This window comes from Scylla paramamosain, chromosome 9 (assembly GCF_035594125.1).
Source record: "Scylla paramamosain isolate STU-SP2022 chromosome 9, ASM3559412v1, whole genome shotgun sequence".
Taxonomy (NCBI): Eukaryota; Metazoa; Arthropoda; class Malacostraca; order Decapoda; family Portunidae; genus Scylla; species Scylla paramamosain.
Genome location: NC_087159.1, coordinates 6,136,218 through 6,155,000, shown reverse-complemented (window position 1 = coordinate 6,155,000; position 18,783 = coordinate 6,136,218). Strand labels below are relative to the sequence as shown.

The 18,783-nt window shown below is 41.0% G+C and overlaps 1 long non-coding RNA gene across 1 annotated transcript in view; it reads right to left on the bottom strand.

Moving 5' to 3' along the window:
* The window catches only part of LOC135103466 (uncharacterized), a 60,479-nt gene that overhangs the window by 10,278 nt on the left and 31,418 nt on the right, over window positions 1-18,783 (bottom strand). The window lies entirely within an intron of this gene.

Sequence of the window (18,783 nt, the reverse complement as noted above, 5' to 3'; positions counted from 1 at the left end):
AGTCCGCGACGAGGCAGGGGTGGGGTGACGGCCAGGGGAGAAAATAATTAAAAAAAAAAAACAAAATGGCCTCGTGATGGACTGAACTTGATTCCTGTTCTCGAAGTAAATTAAAAATGTAATATCGAAAAATTTCCTGCCTGGGGATCTGCAGCTCGATACCGGAAGGAGAAAATGACTTATTGACTGCAAATTTTTTATATGTTGATAAAAATGAAGGGGAAAAATAATCATACCTTAATATTAGATACATGAAAAAATAACAACTGGAAATAGAAAAGTGTGTTGGAAGAATCTGATATTCCTGCAAAACATTAAGCTCTGAGTGAAAAAAAAAAAAAAAAGAAAATGTGGAAGTACAACTCACGACAAACAGAGTAAGAAAATGTAGGGAAGAGACTGAAAAAGACTTCCATAAACTGCTGAATTTCAACAAAGGATATACACAAAGAGAAACGCCCGCAAAAAATTACAGAAAGGGAGAGAGAAGATAAAAAATAAATAAATAAATAAGCGGCAGAAAAATATATAAAGCTTGAAGTGAGAGATGGAGCGCAAGGGAGAGACAAAAGACAACAACAAATAAAGAAAAGGACGAGACTCAGCAATTCAGACAAGGGAAAAAAAAAAATAATAATAATTGATAAATCCTGGAGAGAAACAGAAGACATAACACACATCACACATTAACCACAGCCAACGAACGACGCATCACGAACATAGAGAAAATAATAACAACAGCAAGAAATACTTACGTAACAAGAGAACTTTTGACGTTAATGATAGGACGCAAGACAAAGCGAAACGTACCATTACGCCATTTTTCTAAAGGAAGTGCAGCTGTAAGTGTGTAAAGGCGACACTCCTTCCTTCCTTCCTTCGAACGTGACAGGGGGTAAATTTGTCGAAAGAAAACGTAATGAACAGTATGACGTGTCCCCTGTTAGCGCTAATGAGAAATGTGCTGGCGAGGACACTGGGAACACTCGTCTCGTCTACACTGGACAGCTTGCCTTGCCTCGTCTTGCCTTGCCTCGCCTCGCCTCGCTCAGTTTTTGCCTCCTGAATCGCCTTGTTTCGCCTCATTTGCCTCCCTTTAATTTGGCTCCCCTCTTCCTCCTCCACTATTTTTTTTCTTTTTGTTTTTTTTATGGCGTTTTTTTCGTTTTTCCTCCACCCACCTCCTCCTCTTCCTCCTTTTCTTTTTTCTTCTTTTCTTCTTTTTTTCTTCTCCTACTTCTCCTCCTTCTTTCCTCCTCTTCCTTCTTCTTTCCTCCTCCTCCTCCTTCTGCATCTCAAATTTCCCTACTGTCATCATGTCCCATACATATAAAACAACCTTTTCCTATTCCTCTTCCTCCTATTCCCCCACCTCCTCCTTCTCCCCCTCTTCCATATCCACCTCCTCGTCCTCCTCTTCCTCCTCCGTCAAGTACTCCATGTCCTTTCTTTCCCGCGCCATGCCAGGGACAGGGGAGGGGGGTTGGGGGGAGGGAGTATTGGCGTATCGTTTACCGCCGCCTCCAGAAGTCCAGTTAGGCCGTTGGTGGTCGTGATATCTCGGGAAAAGGATTGGAAATGGTGTTCCGGGGACCATCAGGGAGCCGCCCACTGATAACTTTGGGGTAAAACAATTTCTTCTCTCCACAATTTAGTTCAGTCTGTCTTGTTTTCTTCTGTTTTTGCCTGCTTGTCTGTCTGTTTGTGCCTGTCTATGTCTCTGTGTGTATATGTTTGTCTGTTTGTCTATTTGTCTACCTTTCTGTATATCTGTGTTTCTGCGTATCTGTTTACTTATTTGTTCGTCTCCCTGTCTGCTTGTCTGTTTATCTGTCTCTGTCTTTCTACTTTTTTGTGTCTGTCTTTGTTTGTCTGTCTCCTTTCCACCTCCACCACCACCACCGTTCTCTCTCTCTCTCTCTCTCTCTCTCTCTTGCATAATCGCCTTTGCATTCCTAATAGCACTATTCTTACTTACATAAGAAAAATGGAAACATCAAAATAAAAGACACGTTATGCAGGAGAAAAAATATCACGAAAAGAAAATGGACGGACGGACGAACGGACGGACGGACGGACGGACACACACACACACACACACACACACACACACACACACACACACACACACACACACCATCATAAATATCCCTGCCAAGGACGCCACAATCCCCAGGCGAGGAGGGACGGCTGGCAAAGGTGAATAATACCCTCATTTCCATTTCACTCTCAAGTTTATGTGACACGAGTGTATAGTCCGCCTCTTCTTTATGCAAAACCCTTACGTAATCTTCATTCTGCTGTACCTATACGCATCCTAAATAACATACATTATCCCTGCCTTATGGAATGTATAGATCGATCTTATCAATCTTATTGTTTCCTTTCCTTGCAACGTTATGTGTGTTTCCGTCCAGCTGTGACTGATGCACGTAACGATATGAATGTTTTTAAGGTTTGTACAGGTTTACAGCGCTCGGGTTCGAATCCAAGGCCTGGGTCGGATTAAATTGAGGTGGCTTCTATCACACAGAAGGAGCTTAGTTGGCCTCAGTTCTATAAGTCTTTTCTTGATTTATTCTTGATTACAGAAAAGTTCAGCAAGCTCTTTCCTAATTTGGTGTCTTTGCTCGGTCTCTATGAAAACAAATGAAAAAAATATAGAACGGGAAAAAATAAATAAATATAAACAAACGAACAAATAAATAAATAAATACGTAAATAGTAAATAAAGGGAAGGGCTTAGGCCGAGGTGTTCTACCCTTGCAAACCCGGAAATCCTATATATATATACAGAGCCAGCGTAAAGTTGTATCTGGCTTAACCCTTTTCAATTATCGGGGGAGGCTTTTGTCCAACTGATGATGACAATAATGCTGGTAGAAGTGATTATATAGGCTAATAATGATGATGAAAGTGATAAAGGTAATAATAATGGTGATACAAGTTAATGATGCCAGTGGTAATGATGGTGGTGGTGATGACCGGCTCTGTTACACGGCGCCAGGTACACAAGACAGGCAATGAGAGCGGAACAAAGGTGGGCGGCCGTGCGTCATCATTACAGGTAGCAGGAGTGACAGGCGGAGTACGTCACAGGCTAACTCACCTAATTGGGGCTTTATGTGACGCGTAATTAGCGGACGATAGTAATGAAGACGAATGGCGGAAAAGACGCAGCGAAGAGGAAATGGGGGAAAAATATATACGGTACTTAAAAAAAAGTGTGTAATCATCGTCTCTGTTGACACGTAATAAGTGTGTCAGTTGATTGAAGATAATGTAGATGCAGAGAGGGGATAGTTAAGCCAATTACACCACAGATAATTGAACTAGGCGGACTGTGAAGCCAATGCCGCGCCTCAGTGATCACACGCATGTTCTGACCCATCACTACCACCCATCACCAACACCATCACTAACCATCACTGACACTCACGCAGCACCTATCAACAACACCAAATGCATCGTTTTGCTGTGGCGTCACTTCTACGGCTGATTTTAGTTACGAACATCACTGAATAAAATATGTCTGTTTTGTTTCTGCTTTATTTTAAACAAGTTACTCAATATGTCGTCGAAGAAAGGAGCGTGTGGTGGTTTCCATGTATATTTAGCCAATTTTTCACGTTAGCCTTGAGTTTTTAGGAATCAGAAAAGATTCACTGCAGTAGAGCCTTTTGTGTCGTGTTAATTGATTCCGCTACTAGAGAACAACTCCCTTCCGAGAATAGTCTAGAGTACACGCTGACGGAGAGGGTTGTGGAGGACGCGGACTCACTGATCCCCTTTCCTTCCCCTTCCCTCCCTCGTTCCACTAGCCCACAAAGGAACCTCATGCTGTCAATCATAATTCGGCAATACCATTTCTTTGTTTCGCTCAAGATAAGACCTCACTGCCACTGCTTCTTATTGAGGGGCGCGGGGCTTCTGAAAAGTTGCATGTGACACTGTGTTTCCAGGACGAACTGCACTTGCTACTACTTTCAAGAAATGTCTGTGGTGGTGGCCGGGTGTTGCTCTGTGTGCTTATACTGGCTTGTGCAGGGAGGGGGTACGTGTGCGTGAATTGCAAAATAATGCGATACGATAATTGCATTTATATTGTAATTAGTTCTCTCTCTCTCTCTCTCTCTCTCTCTCTCTCTCTCTCTCTTTTTCTCGGTGTGTGTGTGTGTGTGTGTGTGTGTGTGTGTGTGTGTGTGTGTGTGTGTGTGTGTGTGTGTGTGTGTGTGTGTGTGTGTGTGTGTGTGTGTGTGTGTGTGTGTGTGTGTGTGTGTGTGTGTGTGTGTGTGTGTGTGTGTGTGTGTGTGTGTGTGTGTGTGTGTGTGTGTGTGTGTGTGTGTGTGTGTGTGTGTGTGTGTGTGTGTGTGTGTGTGTGTGTGTGTGTGTGTGTGTGTGTGTGTGTGTGTGTGTGTGTGTGTGTGTGTGTGTGTGTGTGTGTGTGTGTGTGTGTGTGTGTGTGTGTGTGTGTGTGTGTGTGTGTGTGTGTGTGTGTGTGTGTGTGTGTGTGTGTGTGTGTGTGTGTGTGTGTGTGTGTGTGTGTGTGTGTGTGTGTGTGTGTGTGTGTGTGTGTGTGTGTGTGTGTGTGTGTGTGTGTGTGTGTGTGTGTGTGTGTGTGTGTGTGTGTGTGTGTGTGTGTGTGTGTGTGTGTGTGTGTGTGTGTGTGTGTGTGTGTGTGTGTGTGTGTGTGTGTGTGTGTGTGTGTGTGTGTGTGTGTGTGTGTGTGTGTGTGTGTGTGTGTGTGTGTGTGTGTGTGTGTGTGTGTGTGTGTGTGTGTGTGTGTGTGTGTGTGTGTGTGTGTGTGTGTGTGTGTGTGTGTGTGTGTGTGTGTGTGTGTGTGTGTGTGTGTGTGTGTGTGTGTGTGTGTGTGTGTGTGTGTGTGTGTGTGTGTGTGTGTGTGTGTGTGTGTGTGTGTGTGTGTGTGTGTGTGTGTGTGTGTGTGTGTGTGTGTGTGTGTGTGTGTGTGTGTGTGTGTGTGTGTGTGTGTGTGTGTGTGTGTGTGTGTGTGTGTGTGTGTGTGTGTGTGTGTGTGTGTGTGTGTGTGTGTGTGTGTGTGTGTGTGTGTGTGTGTGTGTGTGTGTGTGTGTGTGTGTGTGTGTGTGTGTGTGTGTGTGTGTGTGTGTGTGTGTGTGTGTGTGTGTGTGTGTGTGTGTGTGTGTGTGTGTGTGTGTGTGTGTGTGTGTGTGTGTGTGTGTGTGTGTGTGTGTGTGTGTGTGTGTGTGTGTGTGTGTGTGTGTGTGTGTGTGTGTGTGTGTGTGTGTGTGTGTGTGTGTGTGTGTGTGTGTGTGTGCGTGTGTGCGTGTGCGTCAGACAGCTGCGCTCCCATTTTAACTTCCTCGAAAACTGCTACAAGAAGTTAAGGATTTCTTTGTCAATTATTCCCTCATCAAGTGTTTTCCAGTTTTTAGTAGTTGTGCAAGATGTGCACGCTTTTTTTCCCATACCGAATCGACAGATAATAAGGCGAATTTGGCAACGGAAGATTTATACCAGCTCCTAACAAGCATCCTCGAAAAATACATGTTAATAACAAACTTTTCGCAGTAGTACCAGAGGTGATGAGCAAAATTCACTTAGGAAAATCAAGACGTCAATTGACGGTCCTGTATTGCATCTTCATTATAAAATATCTAACCTTGGGAGAGTTTTGGGGCGACATATGCTTGAGAATCGTACTTTTGAGAACAAATTCGAAGGGCAAGAGAGGACAGTTATGGCACTATAGTTTGACGACTGAAGCGCATTTTTCCTAGATGTAAATGAAATGTACAATATAAACTATTTTCAATGGGAGGGAATGAAGTTGTTGATATGGAAAAAGTTGAATTGGGTAAAAGGGAACTTGAAATAAGCGAAATGTGGCGAGGCAGAGGAGAGGGGTTCCATCAGGAATTTTTTTTTTTTTTTTCCGAGGGACAAACTCAGAATGTACAGAAAATATTATCAAAAAGAGAAACAAACATAATCATTAAGTCACAGGCAAAGAGGATTATCCAGATACGAGTTCCTCTTGACAAAAAGGCGAGTGTTACGTAAAACAGAACTTTAGTATGAAAACATTCTGATGATGAAGGTCTCTGAGAAGGGTGCCCTTCGTACCCCGTGTCCTGCAATGCTCGGAGTGGGTCATTCAGGCAGGAGTCTCTGAGCTGAGGGCCTTAAACAGCATCATACCCCACCGTCCACCTCAGCAGTCGAGGGCAGCGAGCGACGAACGTGAGCACTCTCCTGTTATACAACTTTCGGCTAAAAACGCACTCATTGCATAATACCAATTCAGTGTCATAATAATAGCACACAGAAGCACAAGGACGCGAATACTTTGTCAGATTTTCTCTTTCCATTTGTGCAAGTGGTTGTTTATGCTTTCACACACACACACACACACACACACACACGTGTCTCCTCTCATACCCGTGCCGCGGGAGACGTGAAGGTAGAAGGTACGTGGGAAGGTAGGTAGGAGGCATTAATAAGGGAGCGAGGAGGAGCAGGGACTGGTGTTCGGGCATTAGGTATTCCGTGTGAGCGGGGCGACTGCAGTGCCTCCCTAGCCTTGCCGCCGCACCCCGACCTCTGAATTGAGAATGAAGACTCTCCTGAGGATCTCCTTTCGTATTTACCTTTTAAAAAAAACCCACACCACTTCATTTTGCTTCCTCTCCGCTATGTTTTCTTTTCTTTTTGTTTCTGAGGTTTGGAGGAAGAGGAAATATAATTATGAAAAGGCATACCTGATTCGAATGTTGCTTTTTCAAAGTTTCGTATTCTCATTGATCAGAGTAAATAAAAAAAAAAAACTTATTGCACTGTGAGCTTTGTTGCAAATTTTCAGCACTCTTTTAGTTCATCTGTTATATATCTGTTCATCGAATCGTCTATCATTCATCCCTACATGCTAATCCACCTGCCTATGAATAGTTACGTATCTACCTGCCTCCCTATATACGAGTTGTGTGTGCAGGTATGTATGAATATACCTTTTGGCCCTTTCCTTCAGGGGCTTGCACCTCAGTGCACCTTTTTACTTTTTTTCGTTTTGGTAGCCCTACGCCAGTGCCTCTCTTACATAAGGAAATAATGTATGCAGACATGTATGCATGTGTGGTTGACGAATACATGTGAGAGAGTACGTTTGCCTTCTTTTATTCGTCTGGCAATCAAACACGACGAGGTCAAGTTTGAATTTTATGGAACATGTCATGCCAACTTGTTCTAAATTAGCAGCATCAAACTGCTCTCTGCAAAGGTAAAGCAAGCGAACACACAAAACAAAGGAAATTAATAATGGTGAGCGACGAGAGCGACAACAAAAACATCATCAACACCCCCAATACCACCACCATCACCACCACCAGAAAACAACAATACACAGGTGGAGTAAACAGGGTAAAATAAAACTACACTTACCCAACTTCAAAACAACCATGACTTATTCAGCCACAGCGGTGCGCCACATTAACAATGCAGTGGACTAATATTCTTTGTATTCTTTGTAATAAAGTCCAGCAATATGTCAGACAAAAAAGTTTAGAGGGTGGTCAAATTAAGCAAATTCTACACTTTCTAAACAATTCAGATGTACACAAGCACCCCACCATTTCAGAACTTAAGTGAACAAAAGGAGACATGTTAAAATGCCATGGTCTAGATTTTTTGACAAAACAAAATATACCTAAATTGTAACACTAACGATCGCGAAAAAGAAAGGAAAAAAAAATAATCGTGAGATCGTGCGTAGGAAGGATTGTATAATGTTTGCAATGTGAGAAAACAATTAACTTAAAAAGAAAGAAAGAAAGGAACACTGCAAAATACCTGTAACTCAACACAAACTGGCAGGGAAAGCAAGGTACGGAAATATGAGTAAAAGGATTGTACATAATAAGCAAAGGATGGAAGGCTGCAACATTTGGCTCATGCTGACATAAAAAAAAAAAAAATAAATAAATAAAAAAACATGCAAATCGGATCTGAAGGTGCAAAACTTAATAAAAATATGAAGAAAAAAAATCTTAATTCTTTAATTGAGAGGAAAGAATTAGTGCAGGTTCTAATTGCTGACAAAGATGGCAGAGAATTAAGAAAAGAGCAAATTATTTCTGAAGATAGAACATTAATCCAGATATGACATGAGGCAAAAACTTGTCCGGTTGAGAAAAAAAAAGTTTATGTTCCAATTATTTACAGGGACGATATTGGATGCACAAAACTAACTTAACGAGAATGATTAAGAACGCTTCACTAAACTGGAAGGAGAGATGCCCATGCGAGTTAACACTTCATGAAAACTAACTCAATATCTTAAAACGAGAATAACGAATGTCAAAATTAAAATAAGATTAAAATAAGATTAAAATGAGAATAAGGAATGTCCAAATTAAAATAGAGAATATGGAATTGAAAGGACAGAGCTTCACATAAAAAAAAAAAAAATAAGGAAATCAACGAAAAGAAAAAGTGTAGAAAAAACGTAAGTGATGTTATTGAGAACGACGACAACAATAGAATATATTCCTAATGTACTGCGATGGAAAATATATTGAATAAGCAAGTTAAATAAAAAGAAATCGAAAGTGCTCAATCAAAATACAAAATCTACAATTGAATAAGTCAGTCTCTTCTTCTTCTTCTTCTTCTCCTTCTTCTTCTTCTTCTCCTTCTCCTTCTCCTTCTGCCTCTTCCTCTTCTTCTTCTTCTTCTTCTTCTTCTTCTTCTTCTTCCACCAATCTACCTATCCCATCTCTCCCTCTCATTTTCCTCACACGCAACCCAAGATATCAGATAATAATCAATGGCATATCATTTCTTCTTTCTTTTTTGTCTTTTCTAACATAAAAATAGAGAAAAAAAGAGAAAATATATGTAATGAAGTATAAATATATAACAGTAAATATATAACGGCGAGACCTATGTGAGAGAGAGAGAGAGAGAGAGAGAGAGAGAGAGAGAGAGAGAGAGAGAGAGAGAGAGAGAGAGAGAGAGAGAGAGAGAGAGAGAGAGAGAGAGAGAGAGAGAGAGAGAGAGAGAGAATATGAACTTGGCAAAAACTTGGGCAGCGAGACAGAATAAGGCCAAGAAGAGAGATGGAACGAAGACGAGGAGAAATAGAACAAGGAAAGGAGGGAAGAGAAATGAGAATAGGAAGGAAGGAAGGAAGAAAAAGAGCAAAAGATAAAGGAAGAAAGGCAAGAATGAGAAAATGAAAGAGGGAGAAAGAAAAAAGAAAGAGGAAAAGATAGTGAAATGATGGGAAAGAGAAAGGGAGAGCAAGGAAAAAAGATTAAAAACAGGAAAAAAATAGGAAAAGAGAATTCAAAACAAGATAGCTGAGGAGAAAAAGAAAAATAGTTAAGGAAAGTCAACAAGGAGAAAAAAAAATGTAAAAGAAAAATTGATCAAAGAGAAAAAAATATATATATAAAAGGCCAGAAAAACACATCCCAAAAAAAGAAAAAAACAAAAAAAGAAGACATATTACCTTTACCTTCAAAATTCGTGGGTAGAAAGAAGACACACTTGCCTTCCGCACCCAAAGACATTTATAAAGGACACCACTATGAATAACCCAAACACTGCCTGAATGTAAAAGAAAATCATCCACAGACATACAGGTCCAGTCGTCCCAAGAGGTGTTGCCACCAAGCCCAGTGACTTTTATGTCCACAGGTGAAGAGAAATTTAAAAGTGGACTGAAGAAAAGGATGGAGGACGATGATGTGAGGGAAGGGTGGAGGGGGCAGATAGGAAAGGAAGGATAGGGAAAAAAAAGAGATGCAGGATGTGAAGAAAAGGAGAGATGTGGTGAAACGTAAGAAAGGGAGACAAGTAAGGGAAGAGACGGTACGAAAGGAGGAGGAAGAGAAAGAAAGAAAAGATGGGAGGAGAGAGAGGATGTCATGATACGGAACAAAGAAACAATAAGAGAAGAAGCAAATACATAAGAGATGGGAGATAGGAAGACGGAGAGAGAGAGAAAGGGAGAGAATACAGAATAATACAAGTAGGAGGGAAGCAAGAAGTGTCATGTGACAGGTAGAAAGGGAGAAAAGAACAGTGTGTCATGGGACTATATTTAAAAGACTTCTGTTCCTCACCGCCATTACATTCAAAAGGAACTACTAGCGACAGCGTAAGAGGATTTCTACATTATTGACAGATGAAAAGTTTTTGAGAACAGGTGTGTGTGTGTGTGTGTGTGTGTGTGTGTGTGTGTGTGTGCGTGTGTGTGTGTGTGTGTGTGTGTGTGTGTGTGTGTGTGTGTGTGTGTGTGTGTGTGTGTGTGTGCGTGAGTGTTTGTGTGTGCGTGCGTGTGTGTGTGTGTGTGTGTGTGTGTGTGTGTGTGTGTGTGTGTGTGTGTGTGTGTGTGTGTGTGTGTGTGTGTGTGTGTGTGTGTGTGTGTGTGTGTGTGTGTGTGTGTGTGTGTGTGTGTGTGTACCTGGAAAGTCCTTGTTTCTCAATGCAAAAAAAAAAAAAAAAAACTGTGCATGGGAAAACAATAAATTTTTTTTTTTTAGTTTGAGTGGCAGTCAGTCATATACGAAGCCTGACAGTCTGATATTTCTATTCTCTTTCTCTCTCTCTCTCTCTCTCTCTCTCTCTCTCTCTCTCTCTCTCTCTCTCTCTCTCTCTCTCTCTCTCTCTCTGACTCGTACTCCCTTTCGAGCCTCCATAGATCCCGCGTGACGTGATAAACCAATAGTTCTCCTCGAAGACCTAAATCCAGCGGTCGTGCGTCCCTACCTGGCAGTACCTGTGATCATAATTAACTAATTTCCGCTCACCTGCCGGAATGCTGTGGCAGAGGTGCGGTAAGATCGCTATTCTCACTGAAAAAAAGGGATATATCCGGGAGAGAGAGAGAGAGAGAGAGAGAGAGATGAGAGAGAGAGAGAGAGAGAGAGAGAGAGAGAGAGAGAGAGAGAGAGAGAGAGAGAGAGAGAGAAAGCGTGAAAGGTCAAGGGGTGAGAGGAAATGATATCAGAAGGGAGTGGATATGCAAGGGAAGGAGTTTGTGAATTTAGAATACGAGAGAAGATACATGCAAGGGTGTCAGAGAGAGAGAGAGAGAGAGAGAGAGAGAGAGAGAGAGAGAGAGAGAGAGAGAGAGAGAGAGAGAGAGAGAGAGAGAGAGAGAGAGAGAGAGAGAGAGAGAGAGAGAGAGTAAATGTGCAAGGAAAGGGAGCAATGAGGGAGGAAACGAGACGATGAAGGTTCAGAGGGAGGGGAGGAAATGAGGGAGAAATGAAGAGGGCGGAGGTGCAAGGGATGGAAAGAGAGTGAGTGAGAGCGTGAGGGAAGCAGGGAAGAAGGGCGAAGTAATAAAAAGAAAATCAAATCCAATAAGAATGAAAAATTGTGTAAAACTGCAAGAAAATTAAGCAGCACGAAGACAGTAAAAGAAACATCTAGATAACAGAAGAATTAATAAAAAAAATACACACACATACACACACACACACACACATCACTTTATCGTACAAATCTCCCATGATAACAAATGACAAAAGAAAATACAATCACGGAGAAATGAAACATGGACATAAGAAAAAAAAAATTGAAATCTTCATTGATAACCCGACCAACAAAACCGTCTGGCTTCCCTAGAAAGATCCCCCCAAAAAAAACAAAAAAAAACAAGACACCAATTCAAGATGGTAATGAGATCCGTGCATCTGGAATAACACGCGCATAAAACAAAGGAAAAATACTGAACGTCCACGTTTCTGAGATGGCAGAGAGAGAGAGAGAGAGAGAGAGAGAGAGAGAGAGAGAGAGAGAGAGAGAGAGAGAGAGAGAGAGAGAGAGAGAGAGAGAGAGAGAGAGTGTGTGTGTGTGTGGGGGGGTGCAGGGGATGTCTATTTTCTAAGCTGTACTTGGAAAGGAAAATAAAATAAAAACACCCACTACGAGAAAAACAAATCACTCTCAGCTAAATTAATTACTCATATGGCTCTTGAGGGAAAATTCTCTCTCTCTCTCTCTCTCTCTCTCTCTCTCTCTCTCTCTCTCTCTCTCTCTCTCTCTCTCTCTCTCTCTCTCTCTCTCTATTATACTCCAGTTCTCAAACGCAAACAGACAATGACGAAGTTAATTATGTTTAATGAGCGTATCGTAACTGTGTATCGTTACTGTAAATAGTACAGACGATGAAAATGTCTGGTGAGCAAATGTGTTGATGAGAAGACGAGAAAATAAGATAAATTAGTAATGAGAGGAAGGCAAGGGAGGGAGCAGGTGTCAAAAGCTGTACTACTTGTCGATGGAGAGGTGGTGGAGGGTGAGCGTGGAGTGACGAGAACGAGGAGTGAGTGTTGTGAAGGGTCCTTAAATGATAATAATGAGAGGCAGTAATAGGTAGGGGAGGAGGCAACAGTATGGAGGTGGAGAGATATAAGGAAGCTGATTTGAGGTGGCGAGCGCCTCGAGGGAAGATGAAACACGGAAAGACGCGTTGGATGGATGGTAATGAGTGACTGGCAATACCAATATATAAGAATCCTATTAATGCAGTACAGAAACAAATTAGATAAAAGGTTGTACTAGACTATCAGAAAAAAAATCTGCATAATGTAATCGTAAAAAATAAGACTGACACGTATATTGATGAGAAATAAAGGAGGATTATGACGGCAGTGGTTATACTGATCCCTATATTGGTGCATTTACTCTCTCTTCAAAAATTTACAAACAAAGACCGATAAGACAGATGAAGAAATGAACGACAGACAACCTGAGGAAAACAAAGAGCTCTTGCAGGAATAGTAAGAGTAGGGCACAGGGTTAATCACACAATGGCAATACATGTCAGTGAAGGTGTAATATATAGATGTGATAATTGTTGAACACTGGCAGACAGAAAAGGGCAAGAAAAGGTCTGTTGAAAAATTCTGTTTAAAAGAATGTGAATTAAAGCGGTTAGCTGAAAGCCGCAAGATTATGAATAAGAAAAAAAATAAATAAATAAATAAAATAAAAAATCTGGAATGGAAAGTGAAAGGCTGAAGCGAAATCCTCTCTCTCTCTCTCTCTCTCTCTCTCTCTCTCTCTCTCTCTCTCTCTCTCTCTCTCTCTCTCTCTCTCTCTCTCTCTCTCTCTCTCTCTCTCTCTCTCTCTCTCTCTCTTTAGCAAGGAACATATCCCAATTACCTGATAAATTTTTTGAACTGAAAAATGTCCCACTTTTTTTTTCAAATTAGTTTCATACCTGTACAAAATAATAAAAAATAATTTTGCGATTAAAAAATTTCCTCTAATATTATGGACAATTAAATTATGAAAAGTAGAAGATTAATAGTGATATAAAAAATGATAAAGTGACTTTTTAGTGTATTCTTTTAAAGTTAAATACAGTTATTTTCTGCGCACCACTCCTAAGAACTCGAAAGAATATTTTACATATGTACAATGGTTCTTTATAATACAGTCGCCACCTTATGAGTTCGGCACATAAACAACCAGTCCCTCCTCTCCTGCTTGCTTTATCCAGGGCTTAGCCGAGGGTAGCACCTGCCCTCTGCAAAGGCTGCTGCTGCTGCTTGAAGGGATGGTTGTAAGAAGGGACTGGAAAGAGTGAAGGAATAGGGAAGGGGTATGGAAGAAAACGTAGAGGAAGAAAGGGTTATGGATGGATGGATGGATGGATGGATGGAAGGAAGGAAGGAAGGAAGGAAGGAAGGAAGGAAGGAAGGAAGGAAGGAAGGAAGGAAGGAAGGAAGGAAGGGAGGGATGGAGAGAATAAAGAGGAAAGTTTTAGAATAGAGGAACTGGAAAAAAAAAGCTGTTATAGAAAAGAAAGAGGGTTAAAGAAACACTAGATGATCTAGGAAAGGCAAATAAGGAGCCAAGGAAGAAAGGAAGGATGGAAGGAATAAGGAAGCATGAAAGAAACACACAAATAAGGTGCTGAAAACAGAAGAAAGGAATGGAGAAAGAAAAAAAGACGGTAGGAAGAAATAACGAAAAAGAAAGAGGTCAAGAAGGAAGGAATGAAGGAAGGGATGAGAAGGGAGAGCGAAAGAGATACTAGAAATTCTGTGAAGAGTTCGGGCAAGTGGTGGAGGTGGTGGAGGTGGTGGTGGTGGTGTGTTGACCGAGGGCCTTCTTGCCTCAGCCTAACAAAACTTCAGGTGGAACTTTTTTTTTTCACTTTTTTAATCCTTTTTTCCCCTTAGCTCCGTTGCCTGACCCTCCTCACTTTGATGCCTCGACCTTTTCTTTTATGTTCGTTCAGTGCTTTTATATCTTTCTTCTCTCTATGCCATTCACTACACTCATGAAGGCAGGCTCTCTCTCTCTCTCTCTCTCTCTCTCTCTCTCTCTCTCTCTCTCTCTCTCTCTCTCTCTCTCTCTCTCTCTCTCTCTCTCTCTCTCTCTCTCTCTCTCCATTTCTGCTCATCCCGTGTTTCTATTCTCTCCCCGTTTTTTCTTCCTCCTTCCTTCCTTCCTCCTTCCTTTCATCCCTTCATGCAAAAGCTTCGGAATTCCTAAAAGAGGCAGGTTTTTACAATGGTTTCTTTGCGCAAATCTATCAAGACAAAAAACTTTCCTGCTGTAGTACTTTTTCCTTGTATTTTTTTCCATCTTTGCTGTCGCTATTCTCCTCCTTATCCTCCTCCTCCTCCTCCTCTTGCTCACCCTCTTCCTCCTCCTCTTGCTCACCCTCTTCCTCCTCCTCCTGCTCACCCTCTTCCTCCTCCTCCTCCTCTTCCTCCTCTTATTTCTCTCGTCCAGCACATGAAAGCATTATTCTCCTCTTCCTAAAACTCTTCATTTTATAGCGTCCCTCCCAATTCTCTCTCTCTCTCTCTCTCTCTCTCTCTCTCTCTCTCTCTCTCTCTCTCTCTCTCTCTCTCTCTCTCTCTCTCTCTCTCTCTCTCTCTCTCTCTCTCTCTCTCTCTCTCTCACCCAAACCTTCGTTGCCTTCCTTTCATCTACTTCTTCTTTCTCACATGGACCTGTCTGGCATACTTTTCTGGAGGGCGTATCTATTGAAGCCTCACTCCCACCGCCCTCCACCCAACCACCTGACCCTACCCCGTTTTTTTTTTTTTTTTTTCTTCTCACCTTTCCCGTTCCCTATCGCCTTTTCATCCATCTCATCGCACATCTGCTTCGGTTTCACTACACCAAACGGCCTATAAGCAATTACCTTTAGGCTTATATAGAATCTAGAGTCTAGCGGCACCATCTATAATTTGGTAGTAGAAAATGAGAGAGAGAGAAGATTAAAAAAAAAAGGAAAATGGAAAGAGAGAGAGAGAGAGAGAGAGAGAGAGAGAGAGAGAGAGAGAGAGAGAGAGAGAGAGAGAGAGAGAGAGAGAGAGAGAGAGAGAGAGAGAGAGGGTAGGTTGAAAAAAAAGTGTAAAAGAAAAAAAAACTTGCCACTTGAGCCGTCGTTTCCCGCGCTTTTATGGGATTCGGGCAAAGTGTTAATCTCCTCATAAGTCTTCCAGCTAGGGCGTCTCCAGCAGCGGGAAGAAATATTTGGGAGGAGGAGGAGGAGGAGGAGGAGGAGGAGAGAGAGAAGGAGAAGGAGGAGGAGGAGGAGGATGCCTTGGATCCTCACTGGCGAAGGACATCAACAAACACAGGAAGCGAGGCGGCAAACAGTCCGTTATAACTCGAGATTCCTTGTGTCTGGCTTATGGAAGGAGGAGGGAGGAGGAAGGGTGAAGGTGTGGGTGATGGTGTGGATGTGAGAGTGGCTGAATATGTGGATGTAAAAGTGGCTGAATGTATGTTATTGTGGATGTGAAGAAGGATGTGGATATCAAGTGGATGAAGGTGTGGATACGTGAGTGAATGAAAACGTGAAGGAAAGCGTGTATGAAAGCGTCAGTGATGAATAAAGAGTAGAATATGATGATAAAAGACAGGAAAGGATGAGGAGAAGCTAGAGGAATAGTTTGTGAAAGTGGGTTTTTTTTTACAAGAATAAATGAAAGAGACAAAATTGGAAAGAAGGAAGGAACGAGAAATGAAACAAAGATAATACAAGAAAACCATAAAGGGAAATGGAAGAAAGGAAAGGAAAAAAAAGTAAAAATAAAAGTTGCTCTGAATGTGATGCGTGTAATAACGAAGAGACAGATGAATGGAGGAATAAAAATATAAAATAAAGAAAAGAAGAACGAAAGAGAAAGAAATATATAATGTAAAGTAAAACTAAACAAAGAAACACACTAAAAAATAATAATAGCTAAATCTAAAGTATATAATCAAAAAAAAATACGTAGAAGTAATCGACGACAAAGAAAAGAGCAGAAAAAAATAACATGAAAGAAGAAAAATAGGAATAAGTTCTATAGAAGAAAATGAAAGCCAGAAAGTCAGAAAGGCATGAAAGAAAAATAACAGGAAAGAAAAAGAAGGAGAGTAAGGAAGATGGAGAAGAATCAGACGAAGAAGTGAAGGGTAAAAGGTTGGATACATTGTAAACATAAAGGGAACAGAAAGGAAGGAAGATAAGAAAGAAACGAAAGGAGTAGAAGAGAAAGAGGCTGACGAAGATACTGACAATGAAATGAAATGTATAAAGGTGCAGAGACTGTAAAAATGTTGGATACAGGAGGGAAAGGTGCAGAAAACGAAAGAAGGAAGGGCGGAAGAAGGGAGGGATGAGAGAGAGGAAGGGGGAAGGAGGAAGGGAACTAGAGGAGGCGTAGAAGAAAAGAATGAGGAGGAAAAAAAGAGAGAGAGAGAGAGAGAGAGAGAGAGAGAGAGAGAGAGAGAGAGAGAGAGAGAGAGAGAGAGAGAGAGAGAGAGAGAGAGAGAGAGAGAGAGAGAAGAGGTAAAGTTACAATGACTAACTGAATGACTGACTGACTGACTGATTGACTGACTGACTGACTGAGTGCATCAAAGAATGGTTAAAGGAATGCAGATAGGTAGGAAGGAAAATAGGAAAAAAGGAATGGTCAAAGAGATGGCAAGGGTAAAAGGAAAGAAAATAATGGAGGAAAGGGAAAGGAAATTTGCCTGATATAAAGAAAGACTGCAAAGAAAAAGAATGGAGAGAGAATGAAAGGAGGAACAGAATAGTGGAAGGAAGAAGAAAAGCGATGGGTAAGAAAGGGAGGGAAAGATCGGGAGAGGGAGGACATGAAAGAATGAATGTGTAGACAATAAATGGATAAATGCATCAATATACGAGGAAAAGAAGAAAAGAGAAGGAAAGGATGGATATTAAGTAAAAGGAAATATGAGAGAAAAAAGTAACAAAAAGAACAGAGAAAACAAAGGAATGGAGATAAATACATTTGGTTAAAAAAATGGATATACATTTAAAATAAAAAAAAAAGTAAAAAAGCAAAATAAATAAAAAGGTGAAAGTCGAGTTTTTCCTTCAACAACTGCAAATTAAACGCACCTCAAACAAAATGATATACAATGAAGGCATTAAGAGTTATGCAATATTTGACTCAACAATGAAGGTAACTCAGGGAAAGTAGAATAAATAAATAAACACTATTATCGTCTTAAGTTCGTAGCATGAAAGCAACATTACGGGCGATAATAATTAGTTTATCTGCACTCGAAAAGAAATAATTGAATAAAAGGAATTAGTAATATGAAAAAAGTCAAATCTGCCATGAAAGTTTAATGTGCAGCGTGTAATTAAAAAGCCACGGAAATGACTTAATTTAATATCTGCATAGGAAAAGGCGATTAAAAGAGAAACCTCATTCAACTGCAAAAATTAAATATATAAAAAATAAACAAAGAAATAAAGAATGAAAAATTTACGTTGTATACTAAAAAGTGAAAAGGTAAATTAGTCGAATTAAAAAAAGAAATGGAAAAATACACATCATTAGGTTATATATATATGCATACGTGGCTTTTTTTTTCCGAATAATAATAAATGAAACAAGACAGCTTACCTCTCTCTCTCTCTCTCTCTCTCTCTCTCTCTCTCTCTCTCTCTCTCTCTCTCTCTCTCTCTCTCTCTCTCTCTCTCTCTCTCTCGCGACCTTGTTCTATTTTTTTTTATCTTCATCTATTCTTTATTTATTTTTTTTTTTGTGACTTATTACGCCTCCGAAGGTGTGTGCATATTCATTCTCTCATTCTCTCTCTCATTCTCTCTCTCATTCTCTCTCTCTCTCTCTCTCTCTCTCTCTCTCTCTCTCTCTCCTCGCCACTGCCGCCTCCTCACAGCTGCGACACTTCCCGCCGGCCATAAATAAGCCTGTCACACTCCGGCGCCGCCCTCCGCAGCTCGTATAACTCTCCGCCTGCAGGTCAGAATTTCTCCAAGTGTGTCATAAGTCCCGCCGTGGCCTGTAAACCCTGGCCACCATTCCTCTATAACTCCTGCGTGGCGCTATCAAGGTGACGGGGGTAGCGAGCTGATGTGTGAGATGAAGATGTAGGTGATGTAGGTGATGATGTAGGCAACGGAATAGAGATGATGTTAATGATGATGATGATGATGATGATGATGATGATGATGATGATGGAGGAGAACAAGGAACAAGAAAAAAGTATAACAGGAAAAGGAGGAGAGACAAAAAAGCGAAAGAAAGAAAAAAGAAAAAGAAAGAAAGAAAGAGAGGGATGTTAGCTAGGTGAAAATAGGGAAAAATATGAGAAAGTGACGATCGAGGTGACAGTGAAGATGCAACAATGAAGACAACAAAGTGACAGCGAAGATAATGACGAAGAGATGGGCACAGATGACGAGGGTCTACTGTTGTGACTCAAAGGATTCTTCTTGTCTATATATTTGTCACCTACAAGACTCTTTTTTCATTTTCTTCCTCTCTCTCCCATCTT